Source organism: Phacochoerus africanus, chromosome 2 (assembly GCF_016906955.1).
Source record: "Phacochoerus africanus isolate WHEZ1 chromosome 2, ROS_Pafr_v1, whole genome shotgun sequence".
Taxonomy (NCBI): Eukaryota; Metazoa; Chordata; class Mammalia; order Artiodactyla; family Suidae; genus Phacochoerus; species Phacochoerus africanus.
Window position 1 is genome coordinate 189,141,199 of NC_062545.1, and position 18,602 is coordinate 189,159,800.

The window sequence follows — 18,602 nt, forward strand, 5'->3', positions numbered from 1 at the left end:
ACAGTGAGGCTCAGGTACCTGGTACTAAGACAAGTAAGTTGCCATGTCAGAGTGATGACCTTTAGACTTTTGTTAGAGATGTTTTTTCCTTCTTACGATTGTCCACAAATGTCCCATTCTGTTTTCAATACATTACCTGTACTGAGTAAAGGGAGATTTACTAAGTTGAATATCTCAGAAAAGACAGCGCCAAAAAAAAAAAAAAATCATTTCACTTACAGTTACGAATGCCCATAGTTTCTGGATTGTGTTTTCATTTTGGTTAATATTTAATTTAGGCTTCTTGCAGGTGAAGGCAAAATGAGGTTGTACATGAAGAGAGAAAACAGCACTACATTATAAGGAAAAGGATAAAAATAAAAGGATGTTAGTCTCAAAAATGAGAGTGGATATATAAAAAATTCTATGCTCACAGTGAAAATTTCATAGAACACATGGGGACATTGGCAATTTCTTTAGGCATAGAACTTGGCCTTCATTAAATTTTTAATAAGTCAACATGGAACACTGAATCCAGACCCTGAGATTCTAAAAATAAGCCCTTGAAAAACATGTCCTGTGTGCGTGAGTTGATGTGTGTATATTTCTTTTCCTTACAACCAGGCAATCCACTACTTCTCCAAGATACTTGGGTGGGGAAGCAAGATCGCTAATGATACCCTCTTACTCCAGGCTCTCCAAAGAGTCCATCTCTCTCCTACCATCATTTCCACCTTTCTGATGGTGTCAAAGTACTCAGTGCAACCCCTAGCAGACAACTCTGGAAAAAGTGATGAAATTTGTGTAGCATGAGGAAGCAGAAAGTTCCTAAGAAAGTTTCTCACCTTTCAGTGGTTTGGGTTTTACTGGTCTGATTCCTAATTCTTGTCTTGACAATTTGCTGATTTACCCCAACCTTATCAAGCCTCCTCCCCCCAGCACTTCTAGTCCAGCTTTTTTGGGGGGTGGGGGCTTTTTTTGTGGGCTGCATCTGTGGCATATGGAAGTTCCTAGGCTGGGGGTCAAATCAGAGCTGCAGCTGCTGGTCTACACCACAGCCACAGCAATGCCAGATCTGAGCCGTGTCTGCTACCTACACTGCAGCTAGCAGCAAAGCCGGATAATTAACCCACTGAGCGAGGCCAGGAATCAAACCTGCATCCTCATGGATACTAGTCAAATTTGTTTCCGCTGCACCACAACGGGAAATCCCCAGGTCCAGGAAGGGAGGAAGCTACAAGTGCCTGGAGCCTATCTGTCAGCTCTGGCCAGGTAAATCCTTGGCATTAAGATGGAAAGTCCCATGTATTCTAGGGAGTCCAATATGGCATTTACCCATCAGAATCTGAAAATGCCATTTCCTGTTTTTTTGTTTTTGTTTTTTTTTAGGAAGTTAAAACCAAATTTTTACATTTTATTTATTTATTTATTTTAGGGCTGCACCCATGGCATTTGGAAGTTCACTTACACCACAGCTCACGGCAATGCCAGATCCTTAACCCACTGAGTGAGGCCAGGGATCGAACCCTCAACCCATGGATCCTAGTTGGGTTCATTAAGCACTAAGCCATGAAGGGAACTCCCCTATTTTGTTTAAGAAACACTGATACCTCAGGAAAGCACATGTGGTTCTGCTGGGGCTCTGGTGGAAGCAGGAGAGCAGGATACATGACCTTGGGAAGCAGGTAAGAGCCCATGGCAAGAGGCGTCATCTAACAAGGGCTCTAGCTGAGCAGTGCACATTGCCATGGAAATTGTCTCCCCTCCTCCTTTCAGACTGCAGAACCCCCTCCAGGAGCTTGGCTTTAGCATTGAGGTAGCAGAAAAGAGAAAAGATTTTGCTTACATGAAAGGGCCACATGTTCATGGTGGGGCTGTGCCTGTGATTTCTTTAGGATTTAGGATAATTCTGATAAATACTGGTGTCCTCTGATGAAGAGGTGGTTTATGCAAGGTGGCATGTACAAGCCTCTTGGGACCATGTTCAGCTGCACCCAAACCCCTGCTGTCACTGGGGGGTTCCCCCCTACAACAGGAACAGACACATCCTCCTTTGGCTGCCCCCACACAGACCCCTTCCCCTGCTGGGTCTTCCCAACATTTGGCCCAGCAGCCTCTGCACAGCACCATGATTCTTGACCAAATTCTGTGAGTCTTTACAGGGAACCATGTAGAAGTATTTTACATCTTCTGAGGACTGAAGAGATGGGTATGAGTAGGGTTTTCCTTCTTTTCCCCAGATACCTCATGCCATAGTCTTTTCGTATCCCATTGGCATGGGCTGCTCCACTGTGCTTTCAGAAATCTCCAGACCACAGGCAGGTACCCATTTCTCTGTTTCCCACAGGCCCTCAAACTCCAGGGAAACCACTTAAACTTCCGTACAAATAGTTCTCTCACACACCACAGTGAGGGCAGCATCAGGAAGGGATTGCAGTGTTTAAATCCAGCCAGCTGCCCCTCTTTCTGGCTACCCAACCTTGAGTGATCCTCCTGCTTCCCTCATCCTTAGGTGGAGGGGGGAGATTAGCTCCTATTTTCTGTGAACTCTCTCCCTCATTTGACTCCCTCCATTCGGTTCTGGTCTTATATTGTCTAGAGAGGAGCATCTGTGCCAGTATGGTGTACTGGGCATCTGGGGTGGTCTTGGCAGGAAGCTGTCTTCCTAAATGGGGGCAGACCAGCTCATGGGTAGCTCTGTGGACTGAGAATATGTACAATGAAGATTTCCTTTCTCTTGCAGGTTTAGTGAAATTACCAGGACAATAGGAAAAGTCTCTCTAAACATCCTTTACACAGAGATCAAACCCTTTGCAATGATTCGACCACGCATTTTAACTGTCCCTTACTTAGACCTCAGATCCCTGCATCTCTTTCTGAGCAACTTATCATCCAAGGGAAGAAGAGAGCTCACACTTACTTATTCCAGGCTTGGCTGAGGTATAAGTTTAGCTAAATGCCTCTTAACCCATTCTGGACCAGTTTCCTAGGTGTATGACCCGTGGAATTGCACACAGCCCCATGCTGGCTGGCTCTAAGTTCTGCAGTTGCTGTCTTGAAATTCTAATACATTTTGGAAAGGAGCCTGCATTTTCCTCTTGTGCTGGGCCATGGGAATGACATAGCCATCCGTGGGTACCAGATGAAAACAAGAAGCAGTGGGAGAAATAGGAAGGCCAAGTCCACATGTTCTGGGGGGAGGAGTCAGGGAGGAAGCCAGGGGGTGGGGGGACTAGAGGGAAGCAAGGTGGTCACAGGGTGTCTTGATTTCCCCTTAATTCCCTGTCTTTGGACAGAAGTGCAGAGTGGGAGGAATGGTGAGTTGTGTGAGGGAGCCAGATGGAAGAGGGGCCTCAGCTTCCAAGGCAGACCAGAAGTCTGGCAAGAGATTCAACCTGCCCCTTTCCACAGGGGCCCAGCCCCGCAAGGGAAACTTGGTGCTGGGGAGAGGTTGGGAAGAAGGGCCTGTACACCCAGCTCTCCAACCCACTTTGAGCCTGTGCAAGGCTGTGTTGGCAGGGTTCCGGGCTGTAGCTGATATAGCAAAGACCCTACACGGCTTTGACCAAAAAGCCCCAGCTACCAAAATCTAAATGACAGTCCTGGGTGGATCTCTCACAACAAGGTCCTCTGAGACCCACCCACTAAGCCAGAGACCATGTCAGAGAGATGGGGCAGAAACAGGAGAGGAAGCCAGATGTAGGGGCCTATTTAAATGATCCAATCAGTTTCACATGATTTTGATAACTACTTCTTTCCCACTCCCTTGCAGGGGGGAGTTTGTAAGGAAGATCAGATTAATGATAAATGAAAATAATGGAATTGCATTTCCTTTGCAGCGTGTAAGCTCATAGCCCTACTACGTTTTATCTTGTCTTAGGTGCTTCATTAAAAATTTTAACAGCCATTATAAAAAGAACACAAAGATGACAGGTGTAAATGGAATCCATACATATAATCCCCAAGCTTCAGTTTATCTAGTAATTGCAAATTTCTTCTTATCAAACTTTATATTTTCCCCAGTTTTATTGAAATTGCTTTCAGATACATTGTCTTATTTGACCTCACAACAACCCTAGCAGATAGGAAAGACAGGTAAGAAATGTACCATTGTCCACATTTTGCTGGAGACGTGGTGATGCTAAGCAAGTTGTCCAAGATAATATCAGAGGCCAGTGGAGACAGTACCAGACCTAGAGGCCAGGCTACATTCCACATCTAGGGCTCTTTCTACAAAGCCATTCATTACTGCTTGACACTAACTGCATAACCAGACTGCTAAAATGTGGTAAATGTACTGGATGCCACCTTCTTTCTCTCTGCTAATCCATTTCCTTCAAGGTCAGGGAAATGTTCTGAGCAGCTATTCTATTTTCTATTTCATTGATTTTGGCTCTTAATTCTATATTTACCTTCCTTCTGCTTGATTTGATTTCATTTTATCCTTTTCACTTGTCTCTTAAGATGGAAGCTGAGGTCTTTGAAACTCTTCCTTTTTGTGATAAGCATTTTAGTGCTATAAAATTTCTTCCAAGAACTGCTTTAGCTGCATCCCACACATTTTGATATGAGGTATTCCTATTTCATTTTCATTTCATTCAGTTAAAACTTCTCAGAATAAATTTTTGACCCCTTTTTAAAAGGAAATATGTTATTTAGTTTCCAAATATTTGAGGGTTTTCAAAACCTGTTATTGATTTCCAATTTAATTCCATGGAGAAGAGAAAATATACTATGTATGAATTACATCTTTTAAAACTTGTTTTTATAGCCAGAAAAAGGTCTATCTTGGTAAATATTCTCTGTGTATCCTGCTGTTTGCGGATATTATGTTGTATAACTATCAATTAGGTCATAATTTGATCATAACAATGTTAGCCTCACAGTGTTATTCAAGTTTGCTTATGTTTTTACTGATTTTTATTCTACTTGTTTCATTATTTAGAGAATATAACTGAAATATCAAATTTTTATCCACTTGTTCTATCAATTATTTGACTATAATTGTAAAAACTATTTCTTTTTGCAATCCTGTAAGTTTTTGCTTCATCTTATAAAGTTCTGAAGTTCTGATGTTAGGGCATAAATGTTTAGAATTGTTATCTCTTGTTGAATTGACACCATTATCATTATAAAAAGACTTTTTTTATCCCTGGTGTTATTCTTTGATCTGAAATCTTTGATATTAATATAGCCAGCCACTTGAGTTTTCTTTTTTTAAATTTTGAATTCTACAATTCTACTCTGTTTCTGTGAGTTTGAGATTTCTTTTGATTAGTTACATGGTTTTCCATACTTATACTTTTAACCTATTTGTGCTCATATATTTAAAGTCAATTTAAAGTCAATTTAAAGTAGCACACTTTTAATCACTGTAGCTTTGTCATATATTTTGACATCAGCAAGTGTTATGCCTCAAGTTTTATTCTTTCTCAAGATTGCTTTGGCTTTTGGGGGGCGTCTCTTGTGGTCCCCTATAAATTTTATAATTGTTTTTTATTTACATTGGGTGATGGATATTTTTACATTCCTACAAATATATTTGAGCTTTTTCTCTGGGATATAATTCAGATACTTGGAAGCCATTTTTTTATTATTATTATTGCTTTGTTTTTAAGATCTGTTAGGCAGGACCAGAACAGTATTTAGTCTAGGGTTAATTATTCCCTATTATTGAGGCAATACCCTACTGAATTCTCTCCCACTACTCCACAAATTAGGAAGCTTTCTTATCTGGCTGGTCTGAATAGGCTCTATTCCCAGGCCTCTGGGAACCTCAGACACTTGTCATACTTTTGGAAGACTATTTTCTTGGCCCCAGGTAGTTTCTTCAAATGGATGTAAATTTGTTAAATATTCAGAGAATCCTCTGCAGAGCTCTCAAGTTCTCTTTGTGTATAGATTTCTCCTTTCTGCCACTCTGCCCTTTGAAATCTAGCCAAATTGTTTTCTTCTAATTTTCTAAATTCTTAACTCCATCCCCTCAACTCAGGGAATCTGTTAGCCTCTGTGTAGTTTCCCTCTTCTTGCACTGCAGGAAAGAAATTCTCTCCAGGTGATAAGCTGGGGTGACCCGACCCATTTGTTTCCCATCTTTGAGGGATCATTTTCCTTCATTGCCTGAAATCCAAGATCTTGCAAACAGTGGTCACACAAATTTTATTCAATTTTTAACAATTTCAGGCAGAAGGATAAACCCTCATTACTTCATTCTGGCCAGAAGCAGACATTCTATCATTCTTGATGTATACGTATATGTGAGTTCTTTTGAGAAGAGAAACTATTTACTTTCTAGAATATTCTAATGTGATTTCATTAATCCCACAAAGGTGGAAAATGACTCAGGGATAAAGACTGAAGACGGCTATAACAAGGAAAACTTTAAAAGGTCATTACAAAAGTGTGGATAATTAAGACATTTTTTAGAAAGTTAACTTTTAAGAAGAGTAAACTATTACTTCTTTATTAAATTATTAATAATTTCTGATATACACTGATTTGTGAAATATTAAAATGATCCACTGTACATTAAACTATTTTGTATAGACTTTCATACATCCCTCATCACATAAGTAATTTTTTTACTCACAGAGACATGGAGCAAATAAGGCAGATTTTTTTAAAAATAGAAAACATCTACTATCAGCCCATATTTTTAACAAGAAACTAAGGAAATTTTCCCTTGAATAAAGCACAAAAATGCATACAAGATAAGCACAAAAGATCTTGTGAAGACAACTATTTCAGCAGTGAGGACAATTGCACAAAGGTTGGTTAACTCTGGTGAGTGTAACTAACTATGAATACTTCAGTTTTCTGGATTGTAAGCAACATAACCATTTCCTGCCACTTAAGAAGAAATGGAAACAAACAAACAAACAAACAAAACCCCCGACATTAGGAGGCTCACCAAACTGATCTAAGAGCTGAGGTATCTAGCTTGGAAAGTAGGCTGAAAGTGGATCCAGGAGTTTGGATCCACTGCTAAAGCATGCCATCAGAACAACCTGAGTCAGGGGGTCATTGATGACACAACTGGCAAAACAAACCTTTACTACCAGCAAAATCAATTCAAGCCAGCATTACTCCTTCATATTACTCATTCAAGTTTCAAAGTCTCAGACAAGAGTATCCTGTTGGGCAAATCTAATTTACGCACCTGCAGCCTTGCTGTTGGGACCTGCTTCTCTCCAAGACTCACTCAGTGGTGGTCTAAACAAAGAGAATATGCTGGATAGCAAATAAAACAACTGAAGTCCACTATATCTGTCTTTTGGAAACTTTCATTTTTTTAAAATTATTTATTTATTTTTTTAAATTTTCCCACTGTACAGCAAGGGGATCAAGTTATCCTTACATGTATTCATTACAATTACATTTTTTCCCCAGCCTTTCTTCTGTTGCAACATGAGTATCTAGACAAAGTTCTCAATGCTATTCAGCAGGATCTCCTTGTACATCTATTCTAAGCTGTGTCAGATAAGCCCAAGCTCCCGATCCCTCCCACTCCCTCCCACTCCCATTAGGCAGCCACAAGTCTCTTTTCCAAGTCCATGATTTTCTTTTCTGAGGAGATGTTCATTTGTGTTGGGTATTAGATTCCAGTTATAAGTGATATCATATGGTATTTGTCTTTGTCTTTCTGGCTCATTTCACTCAGTATGAGATTCTCTAGCTCCATCCATGTTGCTGCAAATGGCATTATGTCATTCTTTTTTATGGCTGAGTAGTATTCCATTGTGTATATATACCACCTCTTCCGAATCCAATCATCTGTGGATGGACATTTGGGTTGTTTCCATGTCCTGGCTATTGTGACTAGTGCTGCAATGAACATGCGGGTGCATGTGTCCATGGGACCTAATCAAACTGAAAAGCTTTTGCACAGCAAAGTAAACCCAAAAGAAAACAAAAAGACAACCTATAGAATGGGAGAAAATAGTTTCAAATGATGCAACCGACAAGGGCTTAATCTCTAGAATATATAAGCAACTTATACTACCCAACAGCAAAAAAGCCAATCAATCAATGGAAAAATGGGTAAAAGACCTGAATAGACATTTCTCCAAAGAAGATATACAGATGGCCAGCAAACACATGAAAAAATGCTCAACATCGCTGATTATAAGAGAAATGCAAATCAAAACTACCATGAGATACCACCTCACACCAATCAGAATGGCCATCATTAATAAGTCCACAAATAACAAGTGCTGGAGGGGCTGTGGAGAAAAGGGAACCCTCCTGCACTGCTGGTGGGAATGTCAACTGGTACAGCCACTATGGAGAACAGTTTGGAGATACCTTACAAATCTATCCATAGAACTTCCATATGACCCCGCAATCCCACTCTTGGGCATCTATCCAGAAACTTTCATTTTTATTCGTTTTATTTTTAATCTAATTGTCCAAGATTTGGACATGGGGCAAAGGGATTACTGAGAAAAATTTCTGCATAGTGCCAGGCATGATTTAGCACTGCCAAAGGTTATCTGATTTTCTATGGGTTTTTATCTTTGTTCACTTGCTACTTGCTATTGTTTAGGATAGTTTACAGTTCTGTAAAGGTAGAAATTAATTGCAGAAAATAGTGATGTAACTTGTCCCAAGAAATGCAAATGAATTATTCTAATTCAAATACTTTCTATCTAAAAGAAAAGAGAGCCCAAAAGTTGTAGTTTTTTTTTTTTTTAGCCTACGCCAGAGCCACAGCAACGCGGGACCCGAGCCGGGTCTGCAACCTCCACCACAGCTCACAGCAACGCCGGATCATTAACCCACTGAGCAAGGGCAGGGATGGAACTGGCAACCTCATGGTTCCTAGTCGGGTTTGTTAACCACTGCGCCATGACAGGAACTCCCAAAAGTTGTAGTTTTACTGTCTTATAGAACATTACCAATTTTTATATCTAAATTATCAATCTCATTCAAATATTCTTTCTTTCAGTTAAAATAAACAAGATAAGTGTTTGTCCAGTTCTCTTGGAACCAGCTTTCCCATCTTGCTAGTTCCATCATTACTGTGTTAAATAAGTTTTTGAAATTTGTTCTTTTTATAGTTGTATAAGTCATGCTTTTAACATTTTGGAATTTATACCTTGATAATGCTTTCTGCCAATATCAAGACACCAGCCTCAAGAGATACTTTGCCACTCTTTTTTTTTTTTTTGTCTTTTTAGCCACACCCATGACATATGGAAGTTCCCAGGCTAGGAGTTGAATTGGAGCTGCAACTGCCAGCCACAGCCACAGCCACAGCCACACAGGATCTGAGCCACGTCTGTGACCTACACCACAGATCACAGCAACGCTGGATCCTTACCTTAACCCATTGAGCAAGGCCAGGGATCAAACCCAAATCCTTATGGTTGCTAGTCGGGTTCATTACCACTGAGGCACAACGGGAACTCTCAGCCACTCCTACTTTCTCCAGCTCATTTGTGGACAAAAAAATACATAAAGACATCTGTTCTCCTTAATACAACTAATAGGTCATGCCAGAGAATATTTTTAACTTAAAAAAAATCTCAGATAAAAAGAACTCAAATACTCAGAGGCAGGATGGCATTGTGATTGAGAGTGCAAAATCCAGAACAAGAATAGTTGCTATTTACTGGCTTTGTAACCCCAGGCAAAGGACTCAACTTTTCTTTGTATCTGTTTCATCTTCTATAAATTTATGATAATGTCTCCTGGGTTGTTGTGATGATGACTTGATACCTATTAAAAACTTTGATTTAGTGCCTGAAGCACAGAAAGTGCTATACAAATATACTTAATGCTACTAACTATATTACATCATATATTATATTATTCATAAATATAGTTAGCATTATTAATGTTTGTGCTTCTGGTTTGCAAAGCATAAATTTATAATCCTTTAATAGTCAACAATACCACTCTCCAAAAACATATCTTATCTACCATTCCACACCATCATAGTTTATATTTTCCAAAGGAAACATCCCAGAAGACGGTACTAATTTATGCACCTGCTATTTCTCATCTTATTTACTATTGCTCATCTTATTTATTACTTTAGAATGTAACCTTGGCACACCCTTATCAAGAGGTAGTATCTAATTATCCTTCAATTTAACTTAGGCTGGTCTTAGTGATTTGCTTGACCAATCAACTATGGAAGAAGTGACATTCTGTGATTTCTGGGGTTAGGTCATAAGAAGCCTTGGAATATTTAATAATGGGATGCAGACTCCTTTCTGGAACCCAGCCACCATGCCCCAAGAACTACCAGCCACATGGAGAGGCTACATGCAGGCATGTTAGTCAGTTGCTTTGGTTGAGTCTCCAGACAATTGCCAACCATGTCTTTTTAGATATTTACCTAGTTGAGCCTTCAAATGACTCCAGCCACACTCCACTCCTATTTGACTGAAATGGGATGAGAAATCCCAAGTAAGAATCTCCCAGCCAAAGCCAGTCAATGCATAGAAACACAAAAGACAATAAATTGTAATTTTAAGTCACTAGGCTTTGGAACAGTTTGCCATGGAGCAATGGACAATGAAAACACACATTCTGTTGGCCTCCCTGCCATGTAGTTCTAAGAACAAGACCATCTTACACTATCTCATCTGAAAGTCGGTCTAACTCATTGTGCATAAGCAAAAGTCGACTACAATTCCAGCTGTTTCAAACCATCAGTCCTCTTGGACATGATCTAGAGAGGCTACGAGTTCACAGCTCATTGATGGAACAGTAATTTTCATCATAAATATTTGAAGTTAATGAGAAATCTTTGAAGCACTTCTTAACTTCAGCTTTCCCCTCCTTTCAACAATTCTAAGGTCACCTCCTTATCAAAGTGACCCAGATTGCTACCGAGTTCTAGGATTTTTTTTAAAACCCTACATGGGTAAAAACTGAAAAAATATACACTTTAAAAGTTGCAAGTGATTTCATGCCACTTTAGGAAAGTGTAACCATTAAATTATCTTTTGTATTAGATGAACCTTTGGTTTAGAGCAAAGAAAGCCAATGGACTTTCAATGAGGCAAAGTATTGCAAAGCTTCCTTTCTAAAAACTAGGAAGTTTGAGGGTGCTGCTTCAAGGAACTGAGTAGTCCATACAACAATGCAAAGTTTTATCTCATGGGTGAGCAGGGTGATATCTTCATAGCTTAAAGTAGTAATTCTTGGAGTTGCCGTCGTGGCGCAGTGGTTAACGAATCCAACTAGGAACCATGAGATTGCGGGTTCGGTCCCTGCCCTTGCTCAGTGGGTTAATGATCCGGCGTTGCTGTGAGCTGTGGTGGAGGTTGCAGACGTGACTCGGATCCTGTGTTTCTGTGGCTCTGGCGTAGGCTGGGGGTTACAGCTCCGATTCGACCCCTAGTCTGGGAACCTCCATATGCCACGGGAGCGGCCCAAAGAAATAGCAAAAAGACAAAAAAAAAAAAAAGCAGTAATTCTCAAACTTAAAACCTTTTTTTTAAAGATGCTAGAAATTCTCAGCACTGTTTTAAATGATTTTTATTATAGAATTATTTAAATATGTACAAATAGGTATTTTTGGCCTATTATGTGCCAGGCACTGTTCTAGGCATTGGTGAGACTATGTCCCTGACATCAAGAAGCTGACAAAATGGTAAAACTATAATTATAAGTGGACTAGGCTGCTTATTTTGTACACATGATATTATTCAAGACAGAAAAACCCAAATTTAGAGAAATGTTATCTACTGTACTACTGTAATCTGATGTTTTCAGAAGGCTAAAGGGCAAGGCACATGTATGGATAGGGGTGGAACTCCCCTAAAAAGGGGTCAATACTCATGCTGTCAGTTGTCCTGGAAAAAGGTCAAACCAGTGGTTGGGAAATGGGGACTCAGAGATCAGGCCTTTCGAATGAGGTAAAGATAATCCCTCTCCAGGTTCTTGGTAGTCAGAGCTGGACTATGAGGCAGTTGCACACAAAGCCGGTTATGTATTGGGAACCACAGACAAGCAATTTTTGAGCCTACAAAAATGTTTGAAAATTTGGGGGGGAAATTATTGGCTCCAAAATAAGAAAACTGCTAAATCAATATTAATAGATGTTTAATTAAATGCCTACAAAATGTAACATTGTGATAACAGCACAAATTGTTAAAATTAGTATTCATTAAAATGTCATTACATTTGGAAATAATTAATTGGCCAGATTATCTCATTCTGCAAGAATTCTCGAATATGTATGATTGCCAAGAAAATCATTGCCAATCATAAATTAATTGAGTTGCAAATAATTTCCAAAGGAAACTTACAAAAATCCTTTCATCCCATTATTATTAAATTAATGTGGCATATATGTTTGCACCAATGTGTTTGATATGAAGTAAGAGCAAGAGTATGGTTTATAAATGTTTTGAGAAATTACAGGCAGCAAAGGACTTAGGTGCTGAATAAAGATCTGGTTGCCCAAAGTCCTCTGAACAAAAAGGGGGTAGGTTCTTTTCAAGGCATTGAAAAAGATCAGTTGTTATATAAGGATGAGTATTAACAAGGTTTACACCAGGGTCCCTTCAAACCCATACACTGCCTCTGTGTGATTTAGAAAAAGGTGACCCTTCCAAGTAGTTGCAGCCCCAGCCAAAAGCACAGAACATGATGAGCTGGGAGTGGACTATATTTCAACCTCGATATAGCTCCTGGGCTAGAAGCCTTTATCCAGGACACAAAGCACACATGCACTCAGGGAAGCCATGAATGGTATTCTGTGAAAATGTCCAAGTTTCTGTAGTAATTGTTGACTCTCCTTCCCTCCCATAGTCCTGAAACCTTAATCAAGTGTTCATGGAAAGTTTTGGCCTGGCCATTGTTTTGCTATAGGAAACTGAAGGGAAGAATGTGTCCCATACTTAGGACAAAAAGAAGAGCAGGATTTCCTTCTCTTAACTCAAAGACAAATGTGTGCAGTAAGTGGGAATATGGTGAGAGTCACTGGCAGCCAAGGCAGGTTAGGCAAGAGCCAGAGAGCATGGAAACCTGTTCCTGAGCATAAAACAGCACACAACAGAGCTCTTAGAAATACCTGGGGACATGTGTGAACACAGCACATGATAACCGGATAACTGGGTATTTAAAATGAAAGCCAAACCAATTTTGTACACAGGTTAGTGAAGCCAAGGTACAAGGTCTTTCCTTTATGGAAGCTGAAGTCTAACAAAATTCAGACAGTATAAAAGAATGTTAGATGGAAAATAAAAATAAAAGTTGCCTTCCCAACAAGTTCTTACATACAAATAATTACTTTAAATATAAATACCCTAAATATTCCAATCAAAAGGCAGAGATTGGCAGGGTGGATGATAAAGCACCATTCATCTATATGCTGTTTGTAAGAAATTTACTTCAAATTCAACAACATATAGGTCAAGAGTAAAGGGGTGGGAAAAGATATACCATGCAAATATTAAATTTGAAGAAGAGGAGTGACTATCTTAATATCCAATAATGCAGAGAAAAGAAAATTACTAGAGACAATAAAGGGTGCTACATAATGATTGAAGAGCCATCCTCCAGGAAGACATAATGATTCTGAGTGTGTACTGACCAAACATCAAGCCTTAATGAACATGAAACAAAAACTAATAGAGCTGAAAAGAGAAATAGATAAATCCACAGTTACAGTTTAAGACTTCAACACCTTCCTCTGACCAACTAATTGAACTACAAGTCAGAAAATCAGCAAGGACATAGAAGATCTGAAAAACACAATCAGCTACGTGATCTAATTGCAAATGTAGAACACTAGAGTCAACTGCAGCAGAATACATTTTTCAAAATCACCCATGGAACATTCACTAAGATAGTCTGTATCCGTGGTCATAGACACATCTAGTAAATTTAAAAGAACTGAAATCTGACCATAATGTGAATTCTCTGATCATAATGGAATCAAACTAAAAATCAATACCAGAGAGAAAACAAGACTCTAAGCATGTGGAAATTAAGCAACACACTTTTGCATAATCAAAACGAAAGTCCCAAAGGAAAATTTAAAAATACTTAGAGCTGAAATGAAAAAGCAAAATATCAAAACATGTAAAATGTTTTACATGCAAAATATTTAGCTGTAACATGCAGCTAAAGCAGTGCCGAGTAGGTAATTTGTTATACTAAAAAGTTTACATAAAAATGCAGAAAGATCTTGAATGGATCAAGAAACTAGAACAAAAGGAGAGCAAATTAAACCCAAAGTAAACAGGATAGAAATAATAAAGATAACAGTAGAAATAAAAGAAACTGAAAACAGGTTAAACAATAGAGAAAAATCAATGAAACAAAAAGCTGTTTTTTTTTTTTTTTTAAATTCCTAACATTGACAAGACTCTAGCAAGACAGGCAAAAATGAAAAGAGAAAGGACACAAGTCACCAATATCAAGTATGAAACAGAGATTATCACTACAGATCCTGCAGCCATTAAAAGGATTAAAAAGGTGACATTACAAAAAACTTTATGTAATTTAAGTTCAATAACTTAGAAGACATGGATAATTCCTTGAAAACAAGCTACCAAACTCAACCAGGATGAAATAGATAATATAAATAGTCATATTACCATTAAAGAACTTGAATTCATAATTTAAAAGCTCTAGAAAGAGATCTTTAGGCACAGGTGGTTTCAGTGGAGAATTCTATCGAACATTTAAAGAAAAACGAACACTAATTTTACGCAATCTCTTCCAGAAACTACAAGAGGAGGGAACACTTCCCAGCTCATTTTGTGAAGTCAGTCTTTTTGACACCAAAACCAGATGAAGACAATACCAAAAAAGGATGAATTATTTTATGGTATTCTGTGGGTCTTGCCAACCCTGAAATGCTTCTTTTCCTTTTATCCAATGAGATTTAGGGATGCATTTTTTTAAAACAAATTTTCTTCCCAATTAGAGTCCTAGCCCAATTTCAGAGGAAATTATTCCCAGCAGAATGTAGCAAGAATCCTATTTTTTGTTAAAGAAGCAAGGAAAGGAAGAAGCACCTTTCCAAAATTGCAATGATATTCTCCCAAACTGTCCTATGAATAGTACCAGCACCGCCCATACATAGAACAGTAAACAGTGAAATAGACTGGGGAAGGGGATTCACAAAATCCTATTTCTTAGTTTTGGCCAGCAATGCTCATGGATTCACTAATCAATCCTCCATGCAACCCTCTTCAAATTCTCAAAATAGCTCTTTGCATCAATGGCAGATAACACTTTTTCTCCATTTGGGAGGTTTAGGGTTACTATAAATTATATACAGCAAAAATTATACACTGAGGGAAAAGTAAACTTAAATATCTCAACCATGGAAGATATTTCTAAAAGAGATAGCCTTGGTTCTCATTTTCCAGTTTCTTTAAGGAACCCTAAATTTGTGAGGAATTTCCAGAAAACATCACCCTTGACTTCAGAGAAGAGGGCAACTAAACTATCCCAGAAACCTTGGCATCAGCCTTAATTTTTAAGAACAAGTTACAGGCTTGCATACTAAGCCATTCGGCTGCTCTGCATCAGTACCTTGTTTATATAATAGACTCCAGCCACCCAGCTGGGCTTCCATTAGCAAGAGCAGCTATGGGCCCAACTCAGCCACAGGGTCAGGCACCCATCCTTTTCATAACACGATTTCTTTTAGCTTAGCCATAGGACTTAATGTGAACATTTTCCTTGAAAGTGCCTCTATGCAAAACAGGTGAATTTATTTTCTGAAGAGTACACACCAGCATGTTCAACATTCTTCCACAGAAATACAAGACTGGGTTTTGAATCTGTGCAGAGGCAAGTAGCCCAAACTTCATAAAATAATTCCATGTCACACATCCAAAATGTGACCTATTTAACACTTAGTGAATGGAAACCTGCCCTTTTCATTTTGGAGGGTGAATTCGCAGATTCTAGTTAAGAAGTAGCATCTCTGAACCAAGACTACACAGAAGCACAAAGGCAGGCTGACATTCAACCAGAAAAACTAAGTCAGTGCTAGAGGGGCCATGTCATCACCTGTGAAAAGTAGGGAAACACAGATCAAGGAGACATGATACATTGCTGCCGGGGTGCTTAGAGATTGTAGAACAGCGCCTTAAGTGGGGGTTTTGAAATAAATGAAAATGAATTTTCTGCCCCTTTCTTTGTAAGACCTGATGTAATATATGTTTTAAATGGACTTTGACCACAATTTCCCATAGCCTAAGGGTGAGCCTTTTTAGAAAAAGAATAGCCATAATTTCAATATTTTACTGAGGCTTTGCATTAATCATTTAAAAACACCATCTGCCTCCTTTGCCAAGGGCCCTGATTTTGAATTTAGGAGAAAGTACAAGAACAAAAACAACAAGAAATGTAGAGGAAAAAATATATATGTATAAAAACGCTAACCCAGAGATAAGTTCTGTAGATGGTGGAGCAGGGTCTGTAGACAGTGGAGCGGGGTCCCAGATGATCCATGTGTCACAACAAAAGGGAAGTCCACACGAGCGAGGGAACAGACTATTCAGTGCCTCTCAGCAGTGGCACAGAAGTGCACTTCAGGGAGCAAGCCAGAGGGAAGAGCACGAGGGTCATGAGGCTCTTCCCATCTGACAAGTGGTGGCAGTATAAGGCCTAAATGCCAGGACATCTCTCTGGTCTTCTTTGTCTGTTGTTTATAGGAGAAGTTGAGCTCCAGTCCTTCTATTCTGCCATCTTAATCTCATCTTCCTATCAGTCTTCTGAAAGTGCTCTTGTCAAGGTCCCCAGTAATCTTCATGTTGCCGAAACCTTATAGTTCTGTGGGTTAGAAGTCCAACACATGGGCTAAAATCAAGGTGTCAGCAGGGCTGCATTCCTTTCTGGAGGTTTGAGGAGAAAAAAAAATCTATTTCCTTGCCTTTTATAGCTTCTGGAGGTGACCCACATTCGCTGCTTTAAGGTTCCCTTCCTCCATCTTTAAAGCTGGCAATATTGAATTTCTCTGACCTCTAATCAAGGCTCCCCTCTTGTCTGTTTTTTAAGGTTTTATTGAAATACACTTCATTTACAAGTTTGAGATCATTGCTGCTATACAACAAAGTGATTCAATCATACATGTATACATTCATTCTCTTTCAGATTCCTTCCCATAGAGATTATCTTAGAATATTGGGTAGAGTTCCCTGTGCTCTACAGCAGGTCCCTGTTGGCCAGTCATTCCATACGTCTCAGTGTGCATGTGCCATACCAAACCCCCAATCCATCCCTTCCCCCACCTGTCCCCTTTGGTAACCATAAGTTCGTTTTCAAAGTCTGTGAGTCCTGTTTCTGTTCCACAAATAATTTCATTTGTATCCTCTTTTTAGATTCCACATATAAGTGATGTCATACAATGTTTGTCTTTCTCCGACTCTGTGCAATGTGGTCTTGCCAACTTGCAGCATTTGGGGGGGGGGGGAATGTTGGCAATGGTTTGTTTCCCCTTTGTGGTTAAGAAGCCAGAAAAATTGTACTTCCTACTTAGTTATCATTGTTGAGATAAGGGCCATCTCATAACAGATGATCAGAGCTCCCAGAAAACAAAGTCTTTTTAAAATCAAGCATTCTGAGGGGGTGGGAAAAAAAGACCAAGGTAGACTTAACCTCTTAGATTATGTTTCCACCTCTATGCCCTCTCTCTTCCTTGTGAGCTTTCCAAGCTCTCCAAGCTGTGTGGTGGACGAATCTAGTGCCATGTAGGGCTAAGGGGAGAGAGTTTCCATAGATGTGACTTGCAAGGACAGTCATATCAAATCTCCCCGGTGCCTTTCTCCACAGCCAGCAAATGAATGTGGTATGATTCATAATTCAGCAAATTCTTAGAAATTTCAGGTCAACCAAGTCTGGTTGTTATGTCTATTTTGGTGCATTTAAAACCATGGAAAGACTGATAACAAAAACTCTTTATTTTGTGGTGCACACTCAGGGGATAGGATTTCTTCGCCTCAAATTTCTTAAGAGCAAAAAACAAAGGCACTAGTATTTCACAAGCTCAAAGTTTCATTGGCCAGTTTTACATTTCAAATCAGGCTTTCCCCCCGTGGATTCCTCCTAGGTTACTCCATATTTCATAAACAATTCCAGTGTTATTTTGAGGCCTCCAACTGCTTGTATATCATCGATGGAGTCTTTCAGAGAGTATAATTTTACCTCATATTCCTTTAATGATTTTGCCCCAAGCTTTAGTTCCTCCAAGTCCATTAAGTCATATTTTTCCCTCCTCACTCTGCACTTACTAGTTGTGAATTTAACTGACCAGAGATCTTACCTCATCCACTTTGTGTCCATACTGCATAGTTCCGTTTAATAACTCTAGAAACTAGTTTCTAACTTGCAGCCTCAAATTCCTCTGCCTTCCAGATGTGGGGCTAAAAATATGTTTCCCAGCTTACCAGGCCCTTCAAACCAAAGGTGCCATGAAACTGTAATGGAACTGCACAGATACTGCAGTGATAGATGTGGAGGAACTGGTAGGGGGATATTTCCTGTTAACATGGAACGGAAGGCTAAAGGAATATACTCAAATCCTGCAAATATGCAAATCCTAAGGCTAAAGGTCAGTTCCATACACGCAAATCCTGCTGCCCACTCTTTTCTTGAAGTTACAGGTTGTCACTTTATAAAATTGTCCAGCATTTTTAAAA

The 18,602-nt window shown here is 39.3% G+C and overlaps 2 protein-coding genes across 2 annotated transcripts in view; both read right to left on the minus strand.

Annotated features, from left to right (window-relative positions):
- Positions 1 to 18,602, minus strand: part of SLC35F4 (solute carrier family 35 member F4) — a 269,518-nt gene that overhangs the window by 174,407 nt on the left and 76,509 nt on the right. The window lies entirely within an intron of this gene.
- LOC125121448 (40S ribosomal protein S7-like) overlaps positions 1 to 18,602 on the minus strand; it is a 148,392-nt gene that overhangs the window by 54,180 nt on the left and 75,610 nt on the right. The gene's annotated exons all lie outside the window — the stretch shown is intronic.